We start from the raw sequence: 22,018 nt of genomic DNA on the forward strand, positions 1-22,018 counted from the left end.
CGTTAGTTCCTTCAATAACACACTAAGGTTGAGTATTTCTATGAGTGCTCTATAAAGGGTCAAAGTATGCTGAGGTTGGCATTCAAGCTAAAGCGCACAGTTATTCTCAGACCCCACATATGCCTCATCCTTGAACAAGTCATTAAGACAGAACAATAACCATCTGAGTGATCTCAACACGTCCTATTCTTAGCAGGAGTCACAGTCTTATGGATCACAAGACACAACGGCACAAAAACCTGTGGGGGTCACATTCAGCCACACTTCGATGGCCTTCCCTTACATACAAAACAAAGCTCTGATTGTGTCCGGCCGTCTTCTACTTGTTTTCACTGAGACATTTCAATATCTTTCTAAGAAATAAAATGCCGATGGGATAAATTACTCTCATCATATGACGTTAAGTTCCTCATAAACTGGAAGATATAAACAGTTTTTCTGAGGGACCTTGAAAGATAAAAGACCACTTCTAGATGGCCGTTATGTTATATGGTACTCTGCAAGATTCTCAGGCCCCTCTCAGGCCGCTTTCATTTATGTGTTCTGGCACAGAAGCAGCAATAATAAAACAGCCTATGAGGAAGAGGAGAGGCGAAGGATCATCTGTTTCTGCTGCACAGTGAGGAGCAGTGTCAGCTCCCCAGGCACACATCAAGCTGTTTATCCAGCTGCCGCTCTGCCACAAGAGGCAAAACCTGTTGTTGAATGGAAACAGGCCTGGTACTGGTTGTATTAAAACCTGCACTGCACTTGCGGGAGGCCTGCTCTTCTGACACGTGTCCTCATTATTACTGTTCATTAAAACTCAGGTTTGCTTTGCAGAAACAGAACAGCACAATGGGAATAACAAAACCTGCCAAATGAACCCACGGGTGGAAAACTACAGCTTATTGCATTTTATTTCCTGCAGCCAGGCTATCACGATTAGTCCTGACTGTACTCACCAAATTATTTATTATCTCTCACTACTAATCAGGCTGTCCATTTCAACTGTGTCTTCAAAATATGGTGCAAACAAACCTTAAAAGCAAAAACCCTTTCATCATGGTGATTTACTGGGAGATGTATCCAACTATGACACCATTACCCACAAGGGGTCATACTATGCTTTATTATTTTCTATCTTATATAATGACCTCAGGGATATGGTAAAAATTGTGCAGTTTGTCGTGTTCTTATACTTTTGCAATGTCGTGTTATAAATATCCACAGGCACAAAATGCACAGTCACCACCATAAAGACCCAAACAGCCACTGGTGCCCAAAATCATCTACTGATCTAAAATGTTTAATACTTGTCGATCCACTAATCTGATCAATACATGTAAATAATTGGTGTAAAATGGAGTTATTCATCTTTTCATGGTCATCAGATATGACTTATTTGGACGTTCAGTGGTTCCGTTGTGAACATGGAAACTCCGTCATCTTCTACAATAGGGGTGTCAAACATACAGCCCGTGGGCCAAAACTGGCCCTCCAAAGGGTTCCATTCAGGTCCCAGAAGACACTGACAGTCCAGGGTGTCACTGAGTCATGACAAATTGTACTGATCATAAAGTTAAATGCTGTATTTGTCAGTTCCAGATGCCTTTTACTAAATGTTCTGTGTATTTTAGGTTGTTCATGATTGTTCAGATTATTCACATTTTTTGTGACAGGATAGTTTGTAAATGAAACATTTTCACACTGTAATTTAACTGTTTTTGCACTAAAACAAAAATAAATTTTTTAGTTATTCTATTAATTTACTGGTCCCACCCACTTGAGGTTGTAGCATTGCATTTTATAATAAAATTCTTGAATGCATTTTGTTTTAAATTTTGCTGCATTTTGTAACAATTTATTACATATTGCAACAGTTAATACAAAATATGAATGTAGAACTTTTTTTTAAAGGAAATGTAATAATTTAATGCATTATGTAACAAACCATCAAAACTGATGTCTTGATTGGAAAAACCAGCATACCAGCAGAACAACATGAAGCATTCCAGCTTAATTTCAACTCATTTAAAAAAACTAGTAGGATGTTTCATTGGTCAAACCTAAATCAAATGTAACTGTACTGATTATAATGGAGAAAGTGTTAGAGACAAAAGCTGCATTAATTAAGTATTACTGACAAGAAACTCACTGGTGTACCGAAATTTAGAAGACACAGCATGTAGTAAGTTATTACAAAATGCGGCATGTTATTACAAAATACGATATTAGTACATCATGAGGTGATAAATTATTACATTATTACATATTGCACCATTATTGCATAATGCAGTGCTACAAGGTCAAATTGGGCTGAATGTGGCCCCTGAGCGAAAATGACTTTGACACCCATGTTCTACAACATTGATTCACCAGTAAAACCCATGGAGTTGGATCAATGGCAGTGGATGGAGTTTTCTCTGTTTCTGACATAATAACCCTCAACTTTAATCTGAGTTTTTATGAACATTTACATTATCAGTGAATTAAATATGGGAAAATACAGGATTTACACTGAAAAAACACAAAATAAGGAGGGTAATATTACAATCAATGGTGATAAATCACTTAAGAAAAGTTTAAAATAGGGAAACATTCATTTGGGAACTGCTGCAAAAGTAGCTCTGGGTCTTCATGGGTTAAACTGCCATATTCCCAAACATACAGCGATCAAACACATGTTAAGTATAATCAACTCAAAGACTTCCTGCTGTAATCTAATGAGGTTGTCTGTGTCATGCACTCTGTTTTTCTGGTTTCAGTCTCCGACATTTAGAGGTTCAATGTGGAATATTTAGTGATATCTAGCAGTGTAGATGTAAACTGCAATCAACCAAATAGCCCCCACCCAACCCTTCCTTACAGTGGCCACCGAAAATCTCATTAGCTATTTACCCTGGTCTCCACATAAACATAGTAAGAACTTTAATGCTGGATGCAACTGACTTTAACACAAGACAAAAAATGTCTGTTTTGGGCCACCTTCAGTCCCACTACAATATCAGACTAAAAAAGGCAAAAAGAGGGCAAGTTTGGAAGATTAAAGAGCAAAATGTGAAGAAAAAAAAAACAACAACCCTGAAATGAGTACTTGATAATAGTAATAGTAATAGTAATAGTAATAACATGGTAGATTCTGCAAATAGCCCCTCCCTCTGTACAAATAATACATATCTATACCCATTTTCATTCAGTTTAGTTCAGACAACTGTATATATCCCAACTTGCAGATTCATTTGCAGCTTTCCCACATGTATAAAACAGCAATCAGTAAAAGAACCATTATGAGACACATGGGCCCATGAAAATCATCAATAAATAAACAAATCAATAAATAGAAACTAAACTAAAATCCAATAAATAAATCCTTTTTAACAGTCATATGCACAATTAAAATGTCACAAATCTTCCTAAATATTACACACCTTAAAAGACCTTTAAAGCTGCCAGATTGCTTTTTTTTGTCAATTTAGCGATCATCATTTAGTCTAGTGGTCAGTGACATTAAAGTCTTAAAAGCCAATTTTTACCCAACACTGAAAGAGAAATTCCTCTGGAGACAATAACACAATGTTTGGGATATTTATGAAATTATACAACTACAATAAAGCAAACTGCTGAGATTTTTGGAAAATGCTAACTATGAACACATGCAGACTGACTTTGACCAAAAACACAGCTAACTATAATGTAGCATCTCACGCACATTTTAGTTGAAGAGATGTTAGAAATTTTTGCTTTAGTACATATGCTGCACATTTTTATATTTGGACTGAGTAAGAATGGCTTTAGGATGATAACAATGAACAAAGAAACATCACATGTTTTTAAAAAAAATTTTTTTTTACTTCCATTTCAATATTTTCCTCATGTTTTTCTGACAAGGCCACAGGGAGACACTGGAGAAAAGCGAAAGAGACACATGTGGATCAGGAGCCAAGGGCTGCAGACCCCTGATTTAGCCCATCAAATGTCAAAAATATAATAATAATAATAATAATAATAATAATAATAATAATAATAATAATAATAATAATAATAATAATTATAATTATAATAATAATAATGATAATTATTATAATTATAATAATTATAATAATAATAATGGGAGCTTGCAATTGCTCAGATCCTGATGTGATTTTTTGCAAATACTTGCACTAACCAGCAGTCCTGAAGGATATTTCACTGACTGTCATATGGTGCTGTCATGATATGAACATTACTAAAGGCGGCCTGAATCACACTGAATAAGAAAATTCATTCTATTTATACGCACAAACATTTGCTCTATCAGATGGAGCCATGGATTTAAGCTCTGCAGTCACACCATTTGGCCAATGATGAAACCCCAGTCCATCGTTGGTTTCATGGAGACTGTAAGGTTAGGACATTATTTATTCTAAGTCCAATTGTTACTACCAATTTTATGCAATGGAAGACCTTTCATAGAAATTCTTCATATTATTCAGTCCCACACTAATATCAGACCAAGAAAGGGGGCAAAATGAGGGAAAGTTTGGAAGATAAAGAGCAAAATATCTAGAAATAAAAACCACTGACATGAGTCATTGATAATAATCCTGTTTCAGCCTTTTTTGACTGATACGCCATTACTGCTCTACAGTGTGATTGGTTTGTAAAGTTTCCACCATAAACAAAAAATGAGAAAAAGAATTGAGGTTCTTCTATGACTGTTTGTTTATGGTGTTTCCAGGGCCAGCAGGAGAATGGGATTGCACTCAAATGCAGCGTCTTGCTGGGCCTTGGCAGCTTTCCTGTAAGAACAGAGTGATCTTTATAGAGAGAGGGCCAAAGCACAAATGGTCTGATTCACACACTGGCTGGGAGCTACAAAACACATCAGTTCAGGATAAAAAAAAGGCTGTGATTTGAGCTATAAATCATGCAAAACTATTTTAGTACAGTCCCAGAATAATCACATGAAACTCTGCATAATAGGTCCAATTTAACCAATTACAGTTTCTGACAAACACCCTTCGTTCCCTTAGTCTTTACTTTATGGCATTTGTTCATTATACTGTAAAATCCAACTGTGGAATATGAAGGATACAGCTGGGGAAACTTCAAAACGCAGCACAGCGTGGGGATTATGACCTCCCGTACCTCTGTTCTATCACCGCGCATTTGATATTAGATGTTAAAAATACTGTGCTGTGTCAGCTGAGAGATTCTTCTTGATTTGAGACAGAGCATGCTCTGTTCTCTCTTTTTCCTCCTGAGGCAAGTAACCTTCTGAACTAACAGTCTCACCTCACCTTATCTGCAGGCAACATGGAATACACCTTCATATATTTAAAAAGTAAAAAAAAGAAAAAGAAAAGTAGGCCATATTTCTACGGCTGAAATCCTCCAACTAGCATATGGTTAAGCCCCCCGGCCGAATACAACCGGGGTTATCAGGAGATTTTGGATGCAGAAGGATTTTTCTAGTATCTAGTTTTGTGAAATTAAAAGTTTTCCGTGTTCCTACATAAAATTTTGAACAGTCTGTGCAGCTGCATCTGTGTCGTGTCAACTCCTCCACAAAAAGTTCAGTTTTACTTTTCAGAGTTTCAAGGATTTTTGTCTTGGGTTATGAAACCTCCTACTTATATTGATTATGTTCCAGTTAATTAAGGTTCCTAATGGTTCGAGACTGGCAATAGGGGAGAAATATCCAATTCAATTTCATTTTGACTACTTTCTCTCAATAATAGTTTTAACCCATAAAGACCCAAACAGCCACTGGCAACTACAATCATCTACTGATCTAAAATGTTTAATAACTTCTGAACCACTAAACCCACTGATATGGTGAAATAATTGGTGTAAAATACAGTTTGTCATCTTTTCATGGTCCTCACATATGACCCATTTGGATGTTCAGAGGCTCCGTGGTCAACATGGAAACACCATCATGTACTGAAACACTGATTTACCAGTAAAACCCATGTATTTTCATAAATGACAGTGGATGGAGATGCTTGTTTTTATGTCCACTCATTGAAGAAGTAAGAAAAACTTACTAAAAAAAGTCACTTTTTCTTCCGTTTTCTCAGTTTCCAATAATATAACCTGTAACTTTAATCTGAGATTGTGAACATCTACATGATCAGTTAATTAAATATAGCAAAATACCTGATTTGTACTGAAAAAATGCAAAATACAGAAGATAATATTATAATACATGATGATAAATTACTTAAGAAAAGTAATTTGGGTCTTTATGGGTTAAAGATGTTACTTTTAGGGGTGGAACTCCTGTCTGTAAGACTTAATATGTAGAACTTTAACAGCAGATGCAATGTCCTCGTAAAGACTCTGCATATTTGGTGATTTGTAGATGTAAGGACTAGTCGTGAAGCATCACTCTAGGGTTGGAAATCTTAGCAAAGGGCAATTAAACCTTAAGACACTACTTCAGTCCTGACCGGTTGGAAGTTCCAGTTATTAAACCACTGTGGAGCTCATGACAGCTGGTGTAAGGGTTAAATAATCTGCATGCATTTATAATACACCTCATGCATATCTAATCATGTGCTATAAAAGCAGGTGTCATTATCAAAAATTGTAGGATACAGCTCACTAATGTCCTTCATAACTGCACTGAAGTGTGCAGTCATGTAAAATTGCAGTTTATAGAACCATCACAGTAAGGTGACTTATGAACACCATGTTGCGATTTTGTAAATAATTTAGTGCAGAAGTGATTTTTGGCCATGGTCATTATAGCTCTCAGTCAAGCTGGGACATTTTACATGAGGATACATTAGTTAAAATCAACCCAAAAGATAAAATATACGCATGATAAAACGTTACTGGATATTTTAGACATTAATTAAGCATTAAGATGCAGGTTTAGAGTCTATGCTTCAGCAGCCACCAGGGGGCAGTTAAGACTCTGCACAAACACATCTTCAGTTTCAAACAGCATGAAAATGAAGCCATAAGTATATTGTAGTTGAAGTGTACTAATAGCATTAAATGGTGGCTCCAAAAAGGTCTGTGTACCATAGAAGTCACAGAACATCCCTCTAAAAATCTGAGTCATTCTGGTATCATTTATTTTATTTGGAACTGAACTGGTGGTTCATCTTTAAATGAATTCTCTCTTAATAGGATTTTAAGGCTAATTTGTTATCTGATCTCAGACTGGTCCTCTGCCAAGTCAGACTCTCTGAGTTAATTAAAAAATATATTATTTTCCTGACAGACAGTCTGTTAAAGTGTTAAAGTGAAATATTTTAGCATATCAGTAGGGCTGAGCGATCTGACAATATTAGATCACAGTCAATCTTCATTTATGATCTACTATTTCAGTGGGACTGTACAAAAAACTAACATCTGTCAAAACTTTCCTGAGATAACGTTTATCTATCAGTACTATTACAGTATTTTACAGAGAGCATTACATATATTGTGGCATTACATACAGGGTGTATCACAAAAAAAACTATACATTTTGAAAAATTATCTCCAGTTCCACATTTGATAATTTTGGGAATTTTCTTTTATGGACGTTGGTAGGTAGGGGATTGGTGGATATTTGTCCAAATTTACAGACCCAGGACAGGGACAAATTGCGCAATCTAAGTTAAAACTGGTTTGCACAAAGTAGTGGTGGGATTTAAATCCAGTCAAGGGTCATGGGAGGGGCCAATGGGCATCCATCTTGTTTTCCACAAAATTCCCTGGTTACAACATTAACACTTTGGCCACCATGTCAGTTTCATTTCTTTACCCATGACAGCTGTTCCTGCCTTTCAAAGTTAGTTCAGCTTATTTAGGCCTGAAAATGTCACTAAGGACAGGCCAAGTTAGGGTTAAGGTTAGGGTTAACCCTAACAAGTAATTTTTCAGAATGTACAGGGTGGGGAAGCAAAATTTACAATATTTTGAGGCAGGGATTGAAAGACAGTGTATGACCAATTAGTTTATTGAAAGTCATGAGAATTTATTTGCCACAAGAAAATTTACATAATAGAAAATGTTTTTATTCTATGTGTCCTCCTTCTTTCTCAATAACTGCCTTCACACACTTCCTGAAACTTGTGCAAGTGTTCCTCAAATATTCAGGTGACAACTTCTCCCATTCTTCTTTAATAGTATCTTCCAGACTTTCTCGTAATAGTTTTGCTCATAGTCATTCTCTTCTTTCCATTATAAACAGTCTTTATGGACACTCCAACTATTTTTGAAATCTCCTTTGGTGTGACGAGTGCATTCAGCAAATCACACACTCTTTGACGTTTGCTTTCCTGATTACTCATATGGGCAAAAGTTTCTGAAAAGGTATGGATAATAGTGTTAGGTATGATTATGACATCAATATATGTTTGGTTTCAAAACAACTGACGTAGTGCCAGCTGAGAAAAAACAACTAAATGTTCATTGTAAATTTTGCTTCCCCACCCTATATAGTTTTTGTTGATACACCCTGCATAGTTGCGCAAACATATGGGTTTGTACATTTATGTTGGTGACACAGGCCACTAGGCTAACAGGTTTATTTCAGTCTGTTTATAGTGAGACTTCAGTGTGTGTCTGCACTTACGTGTTTGGATTTAGTCTGAATTAACTTGCAGAGATGGTGAAATGAGCTGTTTGGCTGCTGTCGAAGAATTAATAATGAAGAACTACCATAGGTCCATCTGCTGCAGGTCTGGACTCTGACCTCCAACCTGCATGAGTCTAATTTACAGAGATGCTTTAGAGTTACCTTAAAACATGTTTGATTCACAGTAAAAATCCACCACAATCTAGAATATGTAAGAGGAACACTACAACTGTCACAGATTTATCCACTTTTTGGAAAATATAGACTTAACACTGCTCAGTATTGTAATAATATCGGTTCAAAGTGAGATCTTAAGTCAGACAATTGCAAAGTTCTAGAGAAAATCAGAGGAAAACTTGTTATAGATTGGTTGCATTGTATAAAAGGTGAGAACATTGTGATTCAGATTGTGGATCGTGACTCAACTTTAATAGATCATCATTTGACATTTAGGTCAGATCAGCCATTACCTGGAGATGACACCAGCTCCTAGCATTAAAACAGCAGACCAAAAACCAGCAGGTAACATTACACCTAGAAGAACTGCAGCGCCTTCTATTTCACTGCTGCTGATCTGAAACCTCAGAAGTCCATTTAAGGTCTTTTTTTTTTGTCATAAAACAATTCTTTTGGTCAGTTTTCATGTTGCCCTGATGGTTTTAGAAATATTTAACCAATGAAAAGTGTTGAAAACAGCTTGTGACTACATCTTTTAACCCATAGAGACCCAAACAGGCACTGGTGACCAAAATCATCTACTGATCTAAAACATTCAATAACTGTTGAACCATTAATCCTATTAATACAAGTAAATAATTGGAGTTTGTCATCTTTTCATGGTCATCAGATATGACCTATTTGGATGTTCAGAAGCTCCGTAGTGAACATGGAAACACCGTCATCATTTACAACATTGATTCACCAGTAAAACCCATGGAGTTTAATAAATGACAGTTGATGGAGACACTTGGTCTATGTTCAGGTAATGATAGATTTGCTGAAAAAGTCACCTTTTCTTTAGCTTTCTCGGTTTCTGATTTCAAAACCTTCAACTTTAATCTGAATTTTTATGAACATTTACAAGATCAGCAACTTAAATATAGGAAAATATATGACTTTGACTGAAAAAATGCAAAAAAAAAAAAGTGGATAATATCAGAATAAATGGTGATGAATTACTTAAGAAAGGTCAAATAGAGAGAAAAAATCATTTGGGAATTGTCACAAAAATAGCACTAGGTCTTTAGGGGTTAATTCTGTTCATTTATTTAGAATATACATCATTTTTCCAATTTCCTGAAAAACAACTAATTTAGACATAAGAGGTTTCCGCCATATACAGTTAATGTATAAACATCTGCAGTGCATCGTGACATCCACTGAAACATTTTGTAGCCAAATGTTTTCATTTTCCTCATCCTCAACTTTACTGATTTACTTCAGTCTCACTGTTCACATCTACCTTAGGCACAGCTAGTCAGTGCTTAGTCACAGCGGCTGTTTTTGTGAGTAAAAAGAGCAACGATAACCCCACTGTACACCTCCTGCCCCCACACCATTTGGCATTCAGACAAAGTTAAGCGGATAGCTGTTAAACATATTGAAGCATTTAGCAGCTAAAGAAACACAACTAAAACAAGTGTGAATGTTGGTTTTTCATTGACCAGCTGGCCAGAATATTACTTCACATTAAGTGCTAATGCTGAACAGGCAACATTTAACAACAAGTTTCTCATATTTAGGAGGCTACGCTGTTTATGTGTGCAGTTTGTTGCCCCTATTTCAACACGACAAAAATATGTTCTACCTCCCAGTACTTTAATTCAAATGTGCAATAACTTGTTTTTACCTTCAAGTACTTTTATTATTATTATTACTTATTTTCTGATCTGTACTCTGTTTTACAAGTGTGTACTTGTGTTTGTCTGTGCAATAACTGTTTTTATATGTTTTAGCTGTGTTAATGTTTTGTTTCTGTTCTAGTTCATGTCTTTTTTCTTTGGATTCCGTGACTCAGGGAAATGTACAAGAATTCCAATGTACCTATCTGCACAAATGGCAAATAAAGTCTATTCTATTCTATTCTATTTTACATTACATGGGTGCTTAATTTGACAAACATAACATTATGGTTCAACATAAGTGATTTATTAGTGGTACTTTGGGGTGTGGAAATAAAATGACTGAGCTCTCTTGCAGATTTTCAAACCTCAGGTCAGCGCTATTGAGCTGAGCGCATTTTTGAGACGAATCATCTGAAAAGACCTTCACTGAATTCAACAATTAATCATCATTTGCACAACATGAACGCTTGATGAAAAAGAAATCAAGGTACAGGATTCATCCACTGCATTTATTAGCATGTTCTGCCACTGTGAAGGCTGACAAATATAGCTCCTCTTTAACCCTTTTCAGACTGCCATTATAACAGGCCGCTTAGGTGTCTTCATGTTTTCTTTGCAAAAAAAGTGTCAGAATTTTTCTTTTTTTTTTTGCCAATTCTTTTGCACTTTTGTTTTCAGGAAGAACTTAACTTTCAAAAACTGGCCATTAATTATCATTGTTATAAATAATAAATTATTTAAATGGTGTGCTTTTGTAAAAAAAAAAAAAAACAGACTTGAAGTTTTTAGCATATTTATTATCAGAAACAACTTTAAATGTCCATAATGAAACTTTTTGAGATTGCAAAATTAAACTTTCAACTATTTTACATCTGCTCAAACATGCTTTTTGGTCTTGAACATTCATGGCTTCATATTTTTTTTTATTTCCAGGCGTTTTTTTTAGCCTGTGTGGAAGTTCCTTTCTACTTCTAATAAAGTCCCACTTTGCTGCCGTAAAGTGTTATATAGTGTGGGAAAGCTCGGGATCTCAGCTTTCCGAAGCCATTTGGATTTTGTGGATGGCGCAAACAGTTCAGGAGTTACAGTAATTTGAATACTGTAAAGCGCAAAATGCAGCGCCAGGGATATTGCAGTTGTTAAAGGGTTAAAAAAGAAGCAAATATGAGGCAAACGGATGATGTTGTACCTGCGTCGAACAGCCTGCAATCAGTACATTTGTACTTTTCCCTCTGCAATCAAAGAATTTGATTTGCCTGCTAGTGTAAAGCACTTACTGTCCCCTGCTTAGTGTGTGATTGTGTGTGAGAGGGTGTTTTTTTTTTTTTTTTTTTTTTTTTTTAGTCAGATGGATTACATGGAAAGTGGTGACACACTACAACCTCCAAACCCTCACGGAGCTGCTTCGTTGCGACTACAGGTTAAGAACATGAAAGGTCAGAGTTCCTCACCTGTGAGAAAGAACAGAGTACATGCTGTCTATGTTCTCATAGGTTCAAATATCAGGTAATATCTCTGACTCCAGGGATGAAATGTTTACTCTGGAGCTGTAGAAAAATTGATTGCATTGAAGCATTTAATAAAACACAGCAGCTGATGTTTCACGATGGTACATATTAAAGCACAGGCTGCTTTTGTTTGAGGTCGGGTCTTTTGTATTTGTCACTTTATTAACAGTAGTAACAGGAAACTAACAGACCTTGAAACTGGCTAAAATCACTGATTTCTCAAAATTTTAACATGGATGGATACATTTAAATGAAAATACATATGTGAACAAACTATATCTAACATAGTCCATGTGATAATTTTTACTGCAGAGGGGTTATATTGTATAGTTTAGGACTTATATGCAAAAAAACTGCCTTTTGACACTGCAAATGATCTTGACTCTAAATATGACAGGATGATTCTTTTTTTAACTCTTATATGTTATTGAAAATACACATTCACATGCTAATAGCCACCAATTACTGTCTAATGTAGGCATGCTCATTCAAAAACAGTTCACTGTATACTCTCTCAATACCAAAATAATAGCACCAGCTGTTAATTTTAATGTGATTTTAAATATTTACATACGCTGTATTTCTGTTTATGTGTGTATGTATGTATTTGTATGTATATGTATGTGTGTGTATATATATAGAGAGAGAGAATTATATATATATATATATATATATATGTATATATATATATATATATATATATATATATATATATATATATATATATATATATATATATATATTTTTTTTTTTTTTTTTTTTTTTTTAACATCTGTGATTGTACCTTGTCATTTTACGCAACCTTAAATGTTTTTTTTTGTTTTTTTTTTTTACTTCTCTCTCTTTCCTTCTTTCTTTTTCTCTGCTAAAAGCCTGACTAGGGACTGGAGATGGAAACTAGTAATAGCTATAATCTCCTTATGTGAATCATCAGTTACAGCTTGTTTGTTAACAGGTAGAAGTTTTACTATGTAATTTGCATTGTCCCTATCAAATAAACTTAATAAATAAAAATAATCCCACTGGTTGAAGCTGGACCAACTACAATTCCATTTACACTGGGTTTATTTGGTGTGAACGCAAACAATATTAATTTGCTCTACAGTTTATTTCAGTGTTTTTTAGTTGGATTTCCTTACCAGCGGCAACAGTTTAGGTTCATTTCACGGTCCTCAACAGAATCGTGTTTAGTCACACATATGTGAGGGTGTGGCAGTTCCTGGTCCTGTGGCGGCGCTGTGTGCAGGATCTGGACTCACTAGGTTTTTGTGGGTTTAAATTGGACTTAACCTTTTCAGGAGAATATGTGATTGGCTCGCGAGGCTTTGTAGGGGTGGTGTCCAGCTGATTTGAGCCGTGGACACTGGGATGGAGGCCATTTGTTTGTTAATTTTGGCTCAATCATCCAAATCACATTAGTTTACTTGTACCATATATGTGCCATTTTATTCTATTTCTTTTTTTTTTCACCTTTTATTCAACTGTAAATAGCAGATTGTATGATGTAACTGTTGCACTTTTTTCAATTAAACCTCTTGAATCTTGAATCAGTGGGAGATACTATAGGACAACAAAGGACTCACAGACATCATGCATACAGTGATCCCCATTAAAAAGAACTGCTTTCATCTTAAGGACCTCTTCACCTTAATCTTCTCTATTCAGTTTTACTCTCTTTTAAAATACGCACTTACATGATGCATTCAGTAACGGAACTCCACTTTCCACAACCTGCCCTGCACCAAACAGCAAGCAGACACTTCATGGAGTATTTAGCGACTAAATAACCAGGAAGTGTTCAGGACCAAAGCACGGCCAACAGGATGAAATGAAACAGAACATCTCATAGTCTTCACATCACTGTTTTGGTCATCAAATGGATTGATTTATCACCATATCCAACAACAGGAGGAAGCTGTTTACATCTAGAAAAAAACAAAAACAAAACACCTACCCAGGCCAGTACCAAAGGACAAAAAAACACATGAATTCATGCCATTCATTTGGACTTGTACAGCATATATGAAAAAATAACTCCATTAATCTACTAACATTGAATTACTCACTTCCATTTCAACCACAAAATAGCACAAATTGTATTAAATGTGTCCTTGGTCAGCAAACATGAGTCAAACTCTTGCATGTTATTACATGTGGTTTCTGCCTCTAGGGGTCTCTCAATCAACCTGTCTCAGTAAAAGCCCTGAACATTCTCACCACGGAACTGAATTTAGCCACAAAGAGCATTTCACTAGGAGGAAAGTCCATGAAACAGCAGCCTCACGTCACATTTTATTAGAGAAACAGTAATATAGAGTGGAATCACGGAAGTAGTTGTTTTCATCACCACTGCACACAAAAAACTATCATTAAACATGTTACAGAAAAGGTAATGTAATAATGTTATATTCACATAATCTTTAACAATGCATGTCACTTTAGTCGTAACAGGAAACTAACAGACCTTGACTAAAATGACTGATTTCTGAAAATTTTAACATGGATGGACACATTTAATGAAGTGAACAAACTAGATATAACATAGTCCCTATGATCATTTTTACTGCAGAGGGGTTTTATTGTATAGCTTTGAATTTATATGCCAGGAAAACTGCCTTTTGACACTGCAAATGCAAACCTTTGATCAATTTATAGATCTTGACTCTAAATATGGCCCGTTGATTCTTTTCTTAACTGTTATATGTTATTGCAAATACACATTCACATGCTAATAACCACCAGTTATTGTCTAACGCAGGCATGTCCAGTCAAAAAACAGTTCACTATATACTCATTCCTACCAAAATAATAGCACGGGCTGTTAATTTTAATCCCTGTGGTTGAAGCTGATCCCAGTATAATTCCATTAACACTGGGTTTATTTATTATAACAAGGCATGTCAATTTAGTCCTAACAGGAAACTAACAGACCTTGACACTGACTAAAATGACTGATTTCTGACAATTTTAACATGGATGGATGCATTTAATGAAGTGAACAAACTAGATATAACAGCCGCTATGATCATTTTTATTACAGAGGGGTTATATTGTATAGCTTTGGTGTTATATGAAAGAAAAACTGCCTTTTGACACTGAAAATATAAACTTTTGATCGATTTAAAGATCTTGACTCTAAATATGACATGCTGGTTCTTTTCTTAACTGTTACATGTTATTGCAAATACACATTCACATTAGGGCTGAACGATACGGACAAAATTTCATATCTTGACATTCATGCCAGATATCTCAATATCGATATGATACGATATGACTACGGGTTCGGTGAAAACCAAGCATTTTTCAGAAAAACCCAAACATCATAATACAAAAGAATATGGAAAGTGCAGTTTTATTTATAAGAACTCACTGCCAGTCATCAACATTAACATAAAGTATGAATAAATGAAATTCGTTGTGACTTCCAGAGCTGTACATGCAAGGCGAGTGCGGGGGAAATCTATATCGTTTATATCATTGCTTTTTCGATATTAATATCTTGAATGTTCATATCTACATATCAATACGATAACGATATATCTTTCAGCCCTAATTCCCAAATCTAATAACCACCAGTTATTGTCTCACGTAGGCATGTCCAGTCAAAAAACAGTTCACTATATACTCATTCCTACCAAAATAATAGCACTGGCTGTTAATTTTAATCCCTGTGGTTGAAGCTGATCCCAGTATAATTCCATTAACACTGGGTTTATTTATTATAACAATGCACGTCAATTTAGTTATAACAGGAAACTAACAGACCTTGAAACTGACTAAAATGACTGATTTCTGAAAATTTTTAACATGGATGGATACATTTAATGAAGTGAACAAACTATATATAACAGCCGCTATGATCATTTTTACAACAGAGGGGTTATATTGTATAGCTTTGGATTTATATGCAAGAAAAACTGCCTTTTGACACTGCAAATATAAACCTTTGATCAATTTAAAGATCTTGACTCTAAATATGACATGCTGGTTCTTTTCTTAACTGTTATATGTTATTGCAAAGACACATTCACATGCTAATAGCCACCAGTTATTGTCTAACGTAGGCATGTCCAGTCAAAAAACAGTTCACTATGTACTCTCTCCTACCAAAATAATAGCACTGGCTGTTAATTTTAATCCCAGTGGTTGAAGCTGATGCCAGTATAATTCCATTAACACTGGATTTATTAGGTGTGATAGATCAGATCTAATGATCACAATGAAATAACTATGCACAGTGATGCTCTGCCAGTAAAACCAGTGGGAAACAGGTTTCTCTGCACAAAACGAGACAGGACTCCATAATTGTTGAGGGGTTTACTTTGTCTGTCATGAGTCTGGTTGCAGCCTTATGCATATGATGATGGAGCAGGATATGTGGCAAAAACAGCCCCTTGTAGTCGGGATGCACCTGAAGTGTGGACTGCAGGGAAGCCCAGGAGGATCCAGCTGGGGCTCACATGTGGAGATCCTCCCTGTCATTAAACTACTATTTAATTGCCGCATGCATTTGAGCCATTTATATAATACACCAACCAGGCTGAGCAAACACAACCTGACGTTCCTCTAACCTGTGCAAACAATTGAAGATAACGCTCATAATTAGCTCAACAAACAAATAAATGTTCCCGGAATTTCCAGTCCAATAAACCCAACGCTGACTGAACTGTGGCCCCGCTACGCCTTCTAAATACAAAGAACGTCACCCAAAACTCAATCAACAAATCGCACAATTTAACAATCTCTACCAATCCTGCCGAAACAACAGATAATTTCCTGCACAACAAACCCACCCACTTTAATCTAAAAAAGCAACAAAATAATTCGGCTCATGTTAAATAAACGTTGCGTCAGTTGTTTTTGTACCATTTTAAGTTTAACACGGTGCCTACCGATCGCTGCCGCCCTCCGCGGTGCATTTTGCTGGGGGGGAAATCGCAAGAATCTGCATGCGAACCCGGAATAAAGTGGACATTTTTCAGAATAATTCAAATAATCTTACATATCTTTCTAGCGCCGAATTAAAGTGCAGGTTTAAAGCTTTACACAGACATATAGTTTGAGGTTTTTAACATTGTAACAGTGACAGAAAAAGCCAAAATCCTTAAATGAGATTTTCTTCAAAGGAAGTCTGGTTGAGACGGTCCCAATGAAAACACCACGCACCAGTCTACCTGAACTGCCGACACCAAATCAAGTCTTATTGTTGTCTCACTGAAAGCAACTCAGATGGGAAATGGAAACGTGACTGCATTTGCATCCTGCTGTTAAAAACATAAACATAAGAAGAAATCCTGCAGACAGAAACAGGAGAAAAGCAGCAATCCCTAAAAGGAGACAGGCAGCTTTCCCATGATCCAGCAGTGAGACAGGTCTGACTGGAGCAACAGGCGACACCAGTGTCCTCACCTGCACAGAGTCCTGGACTGATGCACAACAGCCTCACATCCAGCTGCTCCCACAGGCTGAGGGGACAGCCTGCCTGCTCTGATAGCCCTTCACAGATCAACACACCGTGGAGTGGCCAAGTCACGGAGCGTGCATACACCTTTCAGCATAAAACACTGCACAGGAGTGAATGGAGAAAGGGAGGGGTTCAGTGGGTGAAGTCATTGCACAGACACACAACTCCACATCCGGTCTCAGCTTTCAGTATAAATCAGGGGTGTCAAACTCATTTTCTTTCAGGGGCCACATTAAGCCCAATTTGATTTCCATTATGCCAGACCAGTAAAATAACTTAAATGAAACCTTTATGTCGAACATGTAGACAATAAAATGAAAACAAAATCAACCAGCAGAATATAAGTACTGGTACATAAATGACTGATAAGCAAACAAACCACAAAAATAAATACATAAATAATAATAATAATAATAATAATAATAATAATAATAATAATAATAATAATAATAAAAAGATAAAGAAAACAAAGGAAATTGAATTATACATGCTTGAAAAGGAGTAGGAAGAAGTAAAAACTTATATACTCCTACCCCCAGTTACTATTCCTTATGATCACTATATAGCGGTTATTATTTTGCATGAATATAATAATAATAATAATAATAATAATAATAATAATAATAAGAAGAAGAAGAAGAAGAAGAAGAAGAAGAAGAAGATAAAGAAAACAAAGGAAATTGAATTATACATGCTGGAAAAGGAGTAGGAAGAAGTAAAAACTTATATCCTCCTACCCCCAATTACTATTCCTTATGATCACTACATAGCGGTTATTAATTTGCGTGAATATCAATATAATAATAATAATAATAATAATAATAATAATAATAATAATAATAATAATAATAATAATAATAATAATAATGATAAGAAGAAGAAGAAGAAGAAGATAAAGAAAACAAAGGAAATTGAATTATACATGCTGGAAAAGGAGTAGGAAGAAGTAAAAACTTATATACTCCTACCCCCAATTACTATTCCTTATGATCACTATATAGCGATTATTATTTTGCATGAATATCAATATAATAATAATAATAATAATAATATAGTAAGTAAGTAAGTAAGTAAAGCTTTATTTATATAGCACTTTTTAAAACAACATGTTACAAATGCTTCACATAAAGGGGAGATAGATCAAATCAAATCAAATTTTAAGCCAGTTTACAGAAACCCAACAGAATCCTCCAGAAGCAAACACTTACGACTGGTGACAGTGGCGAGGAAAAACTTCCCTTTAACAGGCAGAAACCTCGAGCAGACCCAGACTCCTGAAGGATGGCCATCTGCCTTGGCCAGCTGGGGTTAGAGCGAGAAAGTAAAGGAGGAGAAAAGAGAGAGCGATAAAGATAGCGAGAGACGGGGGGAGAGGGGGGAGGTAGGGGGAGACACATGCACAGATAACCGAACTAGAATAGAACAGTATAATAAACACTATTGTAACTATATGGATAAGTGAGTGATGCTGATGAGGGTGGAGAGAGGCAGGACCACAGTAGCAGGTCCAGAGATAAAGGTGGAGAGAGGCAGGACCACAGCAGCAGGTTCCTAAGATCATCTCTGGATGATCTTAGGAAAACCTGTGAAGATCCAGGGAAAAACCGGTGATGATCCTGGGAAAACCTGTGAGGTGATAAAGCACAGAGACTCCAGAGAAGAAGTCAAGTCAGTAACATGAATTCACTGGGGCGTAAACAGAAGAGATTTAATGAAATAATAATATAATAATAATGAAATACTAACAATAATAATAATAGTAGTAGCAACAACAATAACAATAATAATAATAATAATAATAATAATAGTAGTAGTAGTATAACAATATCACACATCCTTTTTCCTATATACGCTAATATGATAATACCCATTTACAACTTATCTTTCCAGATATTAATAAAAACTATAAAACAAAAACAAAACAAACAAAAACACATGTACACATATAATATAATACTTACAATATTCTATATTGTCCTCTATAGTAATATAGTAATAATATGATCATATATCCATATTTAAACTAGATATTATCAGCGCATATATGGCACAGCCCCACTATGAAAAACAGCCGGATTCCCCCCTCAGGCCCTTTCCTCTCTGTATTTTGTAAAAATCATTTGTTTGTGTTTGTTTTTAAACTGTTTGATGTTTGGGCATTGTTTCAGCTCCACACTCAGTCTGTTCCATAGTCTTACACCATTATTTGATAAACAGAATCTTTTCTTCGTGGTTCGACATCTTTGTATCTTAAAATTTGTCATTTCCCTTAATTTACACCCACCCTCTCTTTCCTGAAACATTTTCTGTAAATGGTTTGGTAATAGATTATTTCTGGCTTTGTATAAAAATTGTGCTGTTCAACCTTATCATTAAATTTTATTATTTTAGGCTTTACAAATAGTGGATTGGTGTGTTCATGATACCCTACATTGTGAATTATTCTGATAGCTCTTTTTTGCAGTATGAAAAGTGGATCTAGTGAGCTTTTGTATGTATTGCCCCACACCTCTGTGCAGTAATTCAGATAGGGTAAAACCAGGGAACAAAACAGTGTGGAGTGTTTTTTGTCTAAAAAGTGTCTTGCTTTGGCTATTACAGAGATGCTTCTGGATATTTTAGTACAGATGTATTTAATGTGCGACTTCCAGCAAATCTTGTCATTTATTATCACCCCAAGGAATTTGATTTTGTGTACTCTTTCCAAATCAACACCCTCTATCTGTACCCGTACTTGATTGTTTATTTTTCTGTTACCGAATACCATAATTTTTGTCTTGCTCAGATTTAGTGACAGCTTGTTTTTGTCAAACCAGTTTTTGATTTTGATGAATTCTAAAGTGATAGTATCCAGAAGTTGCTGTAAATTGTCACTTGAACCGATTATGTTTGTGTCATCAGCAAATAAAATGAATTTGAGTATTTGTGATATCTTACATATGTCATTGATGTACATGATAAACAATTTCGGACCCAACACTGACCCCTGTGGAATAACATAATAACATAATAGCCGATAAATAATTACAACTCCAAATTTTTTAGTGCAAAAAATAACATTAAATGATGAAACTATTTCTATCCAAAACAAAAAAGATGTGAATAACTGGAAAAAACTGAAATTTCTGAAGAAAAATAAGTACAACAATCTTATCAATATTATGCCTCGACTTATGATTTATACATGTGCGTCATGGATCAGATCTATCAAAGGCACAAAATAAGAATATTGTTAAAATTGCACTTACTTTTCTTTAGACCACAGGTGTCAAATATGCGGCCCGGAGGCCAAATCTGGCCCGTGGGATGAATTTGTGAAGTGCAAAAATTACACTGAAGATATTAACAATCAGGGCGACACAGTGGTACAGTGGTTAGCACTTGTGCCTCCCAGCAAGAAGGTCCTAGGTTCGATTCCAACACCAGTCGATGGGGATGGGATCTTTCTGTGTGGAGTTTGCATGTTCTGCCCGTGTCTGCGTGGGTTCTCTCCGGATACTCCGGCTTCCTCCCACCATCCAAACACATGCACTGATAGGTTAATTGGTTAATCTAAATTGCCCATAGGTGTGAATGTGAGAGTGATTGTTTGTCTCTATATGTTCAGCCCTGCAATGAACTGGCGACTTGTCCAACTGGCGACTTGTCCAGGGTGTACCCCGCCTTCGCCCCTATGTAGCTGGGATAGGCTCCAAGCGATTAAAAGCAATTTAAACGGCACCACATTGTTTTTCAATTCACAGTTTTATTTTCTAAAAACAATAGAAATACATCATTTCTACATACAAATCTGGTTTTGTTCACATACTCTTCCTGTAAAAACTACAGCTATATTTGATTCAGTCTTTAACACAAAAATCTTTTCAAATAAACAACTTTGCTTTGTATCGTCACTTACCGTTTTTTTAATGTTGCAATTTTACAACTTTTTGATGTTAATTCTACAGTCATTTTTTTATAGTGTAGAATAGAATAGAATAGAATAGAATAGAATAGAATAGAATAGAATAGAATAGAATAGAATAGAATAGAATAGAATAGAGTAGATATTTATTACCTCCGCGTCCTGAAGGGGAGGCAAGAGGTATTGTTTTTGGTTTGATTTGTTTGATTTGTTTGTTTGTTAACGCTCTAGCAGCAAAGCTATTGGTTGAATTCACACCAAATTGAGTTACTGATAGATTGCCAGTGACCCAGAATAGATGTAGTTAAATTTTTGGGAAAATTTGGTTAAAGTTATAATTCTTTTATGAATTTTTTAAAATCTTTTTTTTTTTTCCCCATTTACTTATACTGGGCAAAATTTCAAATGTGTTTAGCAGCAAAACTATTAGTTGAATTCATACCAAACTGGGTTTATTGATTGCCAGTGACCCAGAATAGATGTGGTTATATTTTTGGGAAAATTTGGTTAAAGTTATAATTCTTTTATGAATTTTTTTAAAATCTTTTTTTTTTTTTTTTTTTTTAGGTTTATTCCTGTGGGGGTGGGAAGAGTGCACAAAGGAGAATTGCAAAATGTAAGACCCAGTATCACTATGTTTGTACTGTATCTGGATGATTTTCTTTTGTGAAATAAAAAGATATTTAAAAAAAAATAAAAATTTCCCTCCCATTTACTTATAATGGACGAAAACATATACGTATATACGAAAAC

General features: G+C 35.4%; 1 protein-coding gene across 2 annotated transcripts in view; it reads right to left on the minus strand.

Moving 5' to 3' along the window:
* lrrc3b (leucine rich repeat containing 3B) overlaps nt 1-17,454 on the minus strand; it is a 32,093-nt gene extending 14,639 nt beyond the window's left edge. Inside the window, exons 1-2 of one of the 2 annotated variants that reach the window (XM_030147913.1) lie at nt 17,307-17,454; nt 16,219-16,372 (exon numbers count right to left, since the gene is read on the minus strand). The gene's annotated coding sequence lies outside the window, so the exon portion shown is untranslated. The remainder of the gene's footprint in view (nt 1-16,218; nt 16,373-17,306) is intronic. The other variant, XM_030147914.1, reaches the window with a different exon arrangement.
* Nucleotides 17,455-22,018: the final 4,564 nt, after the last annotated feature.

The sequence above is a fragment of the Sphaeramia orbicularis genome, chromosome 11 (assembly GCF_902148855.1).
Source record: "Sphaeramia orbicularis chromosome 11, fSphaOr1.1, whole genome shotgun sequence".
NCBI lineage: Eukaryota > Metazoa > Chordata > Actinopteri > Kurtiformes > Apogonidae > Sphaeramia > Sphaeramia orbicularis.